The sequence below is a fragment of the Marmota marmota genome, unplaced genomic scaffold (assembly GCF_001458135.2).
Source record: "Marmota marmota marmota unplaced genomic scaffold, marMar, whole genome shotgun sequence".
NCBI classification, from domain to species: Eukaryota; Metazoa; Chordata; class Mammalia; order Rodentia; family Sciuridae; genus Marmota; species Marmota marmota.
Window position 1 is genome coordinate 13,044,331 of NW_025999960.1, and position 6,013 is coordinate 13,050,343.

Sequence of the window (6,013 nt, forward strand, 5' to 3'; positions counted from 1 at the left end):
AATGAAAAGTGTAACTGTTAGCTTTCTGAATCGTGCTATTCATCCAAGGAAAACTTTATCCAAGGTGAGAGTAGGTATTTTATATAAAAGGTGCCAAAAGGAGCACAGGACTTCAGTATTGAAATATAAAGATTGCCCCAATTGCAGCTCTTTGGCACAGACATCAACTATAATCATCTGATCACCCACATCACCAAAACATGACACACTTTGTAATGAGAAGCGGTGGTGATTTTCCTTTTGACTATGTAAACATAAAGGGAAATGCCTTGGGAAATCACTATGCATTGTTCTCTCATTTCTCCTAAATATACATATGCACAACCAGTTTTCCGATTTGTCAAGTTCTTGAAGCAGGGGAAGAACCCAACAGCCCAGGGTCATCGCTTTCGCTCCCCTCTCTTGTGTCCTTTTCTTTGCTCTCCTGCTTGGCTAGTTTGTCTCTTTCCCGCTGCAGCTTGTCCTGTTCCTCCTTCCTTTGGGACTCATTCCAAAGTGAAGCTTTCTCCAATTTCTGAGCATGGAGGACATCTTCTACATTGGTGATTCGAAACAGAGATTTCTGAGAACCGGTGTTCATCCTGGTGGCACCTGAATCATCCTCTCATCTGCTTCATCCTCTTCACCTGTGACCTCAGCACCCAGGGCCAGCAGGGCCGCTTTCCTCTGTTGTCCCTCTTGTGACACCATCCTGGGCTTCACCACAATCCGTGTCTGCTTCTCAATGAGGGTGACAGTGCCCCATACCTCATCTTCTTTTTTCACTTTGGTGACAACTTACTGAGTTTCAGACCATCTTTACACAACTTCCTTGCAGATATTAAGGAGGGAATCTTCTTCCAGAAAAGCAGACAGGACACCCTACAGAGCGTCCAACATCTCTTCCTCCTCCTCCTCCCGAAGGATGGATACCAAGGATGTAAGGACCCTAAACGGCTTGGTCCACTCCCAGCGCCTCCAACCGTCCACCCAGCCAGGATCCAAAACCTGCATCCCTGCCATCACTTTTACTGGAGGCTGCTGCGTTCACTTCGCAGGGAGCCACCATCTTGGAATCAGGCTTAGCCACATCAGTCTTGAGAGAAAAGAGATTCTTGCAGGGTAAGCCAAGATACTCATTGGTTCTCTGGCATGTGTTGCTCCAAAAGTTCACAACACTGAGCCTTGAATTTTTTTTTTTCTTTTAAGTTCTGAAGTGCAGATAGACACCTGTGACCCTCAGCATAGCTTTCATATTTCTTTTTTTTAAATATATTTTAGTTGTTGATAGACCTTTATTTTATTTATTTATATGTGGTGCTGAGAATCGAACCCAGTGCCTCACACATGCCAGGCAAGTGCACTACTGCTGAGCCCCAGCTTCAGCCCCAACTTTCATATTTCTTGTGCTTCTCATACTACGGTATGATAGTAGCCCCATCTACTAAAATACTTTATTCAACAGGCACTTTCTCCATATGCATATAGGCATTAGTTAAGGAACTATTTTGACCTGCAAGATATGAATTAGAAACTTTCCATTCTTTAATGGCAACTGGATCTTCACTACCCCTAACCCAACCTGTTCGGATAACCATCCCAGGTCAGTCAAGTTGCCATGACCAGAGTTCAATAGCAAATAACAGGAACCATTTAAACTAAAGCAGGAAGAGATTAAATGGTAGAGATAATTAGGTGCTTATAAAATTGTGAAGGCTGAAGAAGCAGGCTCTAGGCTGGGCTTCCAAGAAGAACTACCAAAATGGTAGTGCAGAACTGTCCCACTAAGTGAACTGTGCCTCTGCCACATCCAGGAACTGTTGGAAATAGTAGTGCCATCACAACTGCTGGTTTTAGAACCCTCCTACCGCCAACTTCTGCCATGATGTGGACCAGGAGGATGGTGGCTCCCTGCCTCTCAACACCCATAGAGCCAGACATGGTCCTAAGCTGGTACACAAACACCTCCATGGCATCGTATATCAGAAGTGAAAGAAGTGGAACTCTGGCCTCACTCAGTACCCTTGAACCTTCCAGATCTCATGCAGGTATGTCTGTTCAGCTAAGCTTTGTGACTAGCTGAATTATAAAGAATCAGGGAAATGTAGTCTTTTACAGTTTATCCTCTATTTCCTGAAACACAGTGTGTATTTGGGAACCAATAGCATCAACATAATCTGTAAGGAAATAGAGATTTGCAAAACCTTTTACACAGGGCTAAACTACACACAATATACTCAGCACACTGTGGGTAAGACAGGGTGGGAAAGTTCAATGTGGTAAGTGGTAATATACTCAGGTAAGTTCAACTCAAGTGAACTGTTTTTTTCTTTTTTTCCTTTTGGTACCAGGGATTGAACTCTGGAGCACTCAACCACTGAACCACATCCCCAGCCCTATTTCACATTTTATTTAGAGACAGGGTCTCACAGTCTCAATGAGTTGCTTAGTGTCTTACAATTGCTGAGGCTGGCTTTGAACCCTCAGTCCTTGTGCCTCAGCCTTCTGTGACAATGTGATTACAGGCATGCGCCCCTGCACCTGGCCTGTTATTGTTTTTGATTGTGTCTGTTTTTCCTGCCTTAAGGGTAAAATTTATACATTATTGAGATATTTTGTGGCATTATCTTTCTAGAGTAAAGCCCCTTTGATTCACTATAATGAATTAATATTTTTAAAGCACTTAAAATAGTTCCAAGCACACAATAAACACAGTTTGCATATTCACCTTTATTTAGTATTTTTTAAATGGACATACTTCCCCACTTTGGATGGGATCCATAAAGGACCTATTTTATACTAAATTTTGTTCTTCAGTGAAAAACACTAGAGGTTGATTTTAGTATTAGGATGAAGATCCTAAATCTCATTATTGCTGTAGCTAATATATTACAGGGAAGAGCAATTGGTGCTGAGCATTTGGCTAATCACGTAATTAAACCTAAACATTACAAATAAAAATAGCCCTGCTGTTTTAGAGGCTTCCTTTTGCATCTTACACCTACTTTCACACTTACCTGTAGTTCTGCTTAACAAGATTAGCTATTGCTTTTCCAGAAAAATCCAGGAATGATTGAAAGAGAACTACACAACTATTTATCACATACACATTTATATTTTGAACAATTTTAAACACAACCTAGATGTAAGTTTGTAAAAAGAGCTCGAAGACAGCAAGAGAGAAGAGTCACATTGGCAGAGAAGAACAGCTGCAAGTCAGAGAGGATGCAGTGGAGCCAGATCTGGAGCCCGCGCCCTGGGGAGTCAGCACTGGAGAGCTGTACAGAAAGCTGCCATTTCAGGCTTGCAGTGTGCAGGCCTAGGATTCCCAGTGGGAACCCCTGAGTCTGATATGAAGATCCTACCCGGGTCTTCATAGCTCACAGCTGCTTTCTTTTTCCTGTTCTTCAAAGATGGTTGGGTTGATTAATCTGTTTTGAGGTCTTTTGGACTACATGCTTCCTCAGATTCTCCTCTGCTATGACTGGCCCAAGGGAATGGGCACTGTGCAGATCTCCCAGGCTCTGAGACAGCAATTTTATCTCTGCAGCCCTCCAAAGGTACATTTTACAACTCTGCCTTTCAGCTTTTGAATGGGAGGAGGAAGTGATCATTTTTTTAACAAGGGTTGCAGTAGACTACAAGCTTGACACCTTTGTTAGGTCTAACCACTTCAGAAGAAAACAGGATGGTGAAGGAGGAGGCACATCAATAGAAACTACCATTGGCAGAGCTTGTGTCCTGAATCAACAGACTCTGCTGTCTGTAAACCATCTGTTACCTCGAAGAGCATTTATTGTAAAGTAAATTCTTCAGCAATGGGGAAAAACTATAATGATTTATGGCCAAGCAAGGATTCATCCATTCTCTCAGAGCTGATAGGACTCTGTCCAGTGTGGTCAGTGAGAGTGGCAGATGACTGCTTTACAGAGAAGATAACCAATCATCCCCATTTTCTAAGATACTCTTGGTTTACGCATTATCTCTTCATTCATCCAGTTAATAACTCCATTCATTCTCAAACCTTTCCAGATTTGGAGGGTCAATTAATGGCCAATTTATGTATAAACAAATAAGAACCAGAAAAAAAAGGAGGAAATGTAGCATTTACTCTCATCCAGTACAGTTTCTGTAGCCCTGACAAATTATGAATTCTGCTCACTGAATCAGGATCTTAATTGGATCTTCAGTGATGATGTTCAGGGTGGGATGGGGTAGGAGGCATCCCTTGTCAGTAGCCTGTACCTTCCTGAGCACCCTCCCTGCAGTCTTCCCCTGAAGCTAAACAAGACAAGGCTATTAGCATCACTTTTTTTTTCTTTCTTAGTATCAGTGCATAGAAAATGATGCCCCCAAGAAGCATTCTGTGTCTGGACTTCTCCTGCTCTCTGTCTTCTGCTTTCCTTTTTTTTTTTTTTTTTAACCCAAGGCCATAGAAACCTTTTCCCCAACTCCAGCCATGAAGTCTAAAGATATTACTCTAATCTCCTTCCCACTGTTGCTGCCTTTCTTGTAAGAGTTGGCCATAGAGAAACTCTGACCCACCTTGTGTGGTAGTAGGTCATGGAACCCTTATTCCTGAAGAGGTCCTCACTGTCCCAGGGAGAAAGAAATGTGACTCAAGACACCAAGAAGACTATGAACAGACAGACTTTGCTAGTTTCCCTTCTTGGTTCATCAGTCTTAGATCATAACCCCCCCCCCTTTTTTTAGATTTTTAGATTTTTTTATTAGAGTATTATAATTACATATACTATTTGGGTTCCTTCTGACAAAATTATAATACAAGGATTTGATTTCAATCTCCATTCCTTTCTTTTCCTCCCTTCCTCCCTCCCCCTCTTCTACTCTACTTATCTCCCTTTCACTCCTTTATTATTTATTTTTGATTGGTACTTTTTACATTTGTAAAGGAGAAATTCCCATTGGTACATTGTTATGTGTATATGACATGATTCTGTTAGATTCATTCCATTTTTCTTTTCCTTCCTCCTTCCCTCTCTCATTCTCCTACTTCTACTCCACTGATCTTTCTTATATCTTGATGATATTTGATCCCCTCCCTCACTGCCTTCTTTTCCTTATTTTGCTCTAACTTCCAGATATAAGAGAAAACATTCAACCCTTGATTTTCTGAGTCTGGCTTATTTTGCTTAGCATGATTTTTCTCCATTTCCATCTATTACCAGGAAATAATTATTTCATTCTTTATGGTGGAGTAAAACTCCATTGTGTATACATACCACATGTGCATCTGGAACGATTCCAAAACTTGGCTATTATGAATTGTGTTGCTATAAACATTGATGTGGCTGTATCACTACAGTATGCTGATTTGAGTTCTTTTGGATAAATACCAAGGAGTGAGTTGGCTGGGTCAGATGGTGGTTTCAGTCCTAGTTTCTTGAGGAATCTCTACACTGCTTTCCAAAGTAGATGCACTAATTTGCAGTCTCACTAACAATGTATATGTGTATCTCCCCCCCCCCGCATCCTTGCCATCATTTATTGTTATTTGTATTCATGATATTCGCTATTCTGAATGGAGTGAGATGAAATCTTAGTGTAGTCTTGATTTGCATTTCCATGACTCTCTAGAGATGTTGAACTTTTTAAAATATATTTGTTGACCATTTGTGTTTCTTCTTTTGATAAATTTCCATTTCGTTATTTTCCCCACTTATTTATTGGGTTTTTTTTTTTGCATTGAGTTTTTTGAGTTCTTCATATATTTTAGATTTTAAATTTTAGATATTAATCCCTTGTCAGAGGAGTAGCTAGAAAACATTTTTCCCATTCCTTAGGCTCTCTATTTACCCTATTAATAATTGGCTGTGTAGAGGTTTTTTAATTTGATGGCAGCCCCCTTTTGAATCTTGATTTTATTTATTGAGTTTTAGGAGCCTTGTTAAGGAAGTTGGTGTCGACACCTATCTGATGAAGTGTTGATCCTATGTTGCAAGGTTTCGGGTCTAATTCCTAAGTCTTTGATCCATTTTGATTTGATTTTTGTGCATGATAAAAGGCATCTCAT

At 40.6% G+C, this 6,013-nt stretch overlaps 1 pseudogene; it reads right to left on the reverse strand.

The window, feature by feature from the left end:
• Positions 1 to 232: 232 nt before the first annotated feature.
• On the reverse strand, positions 233 to 1,048 carry LOC107148851 (annotated as a pseudogene).
• Positions 1,049 to 6,013: the final 4,965 nt, after the last annotated feature.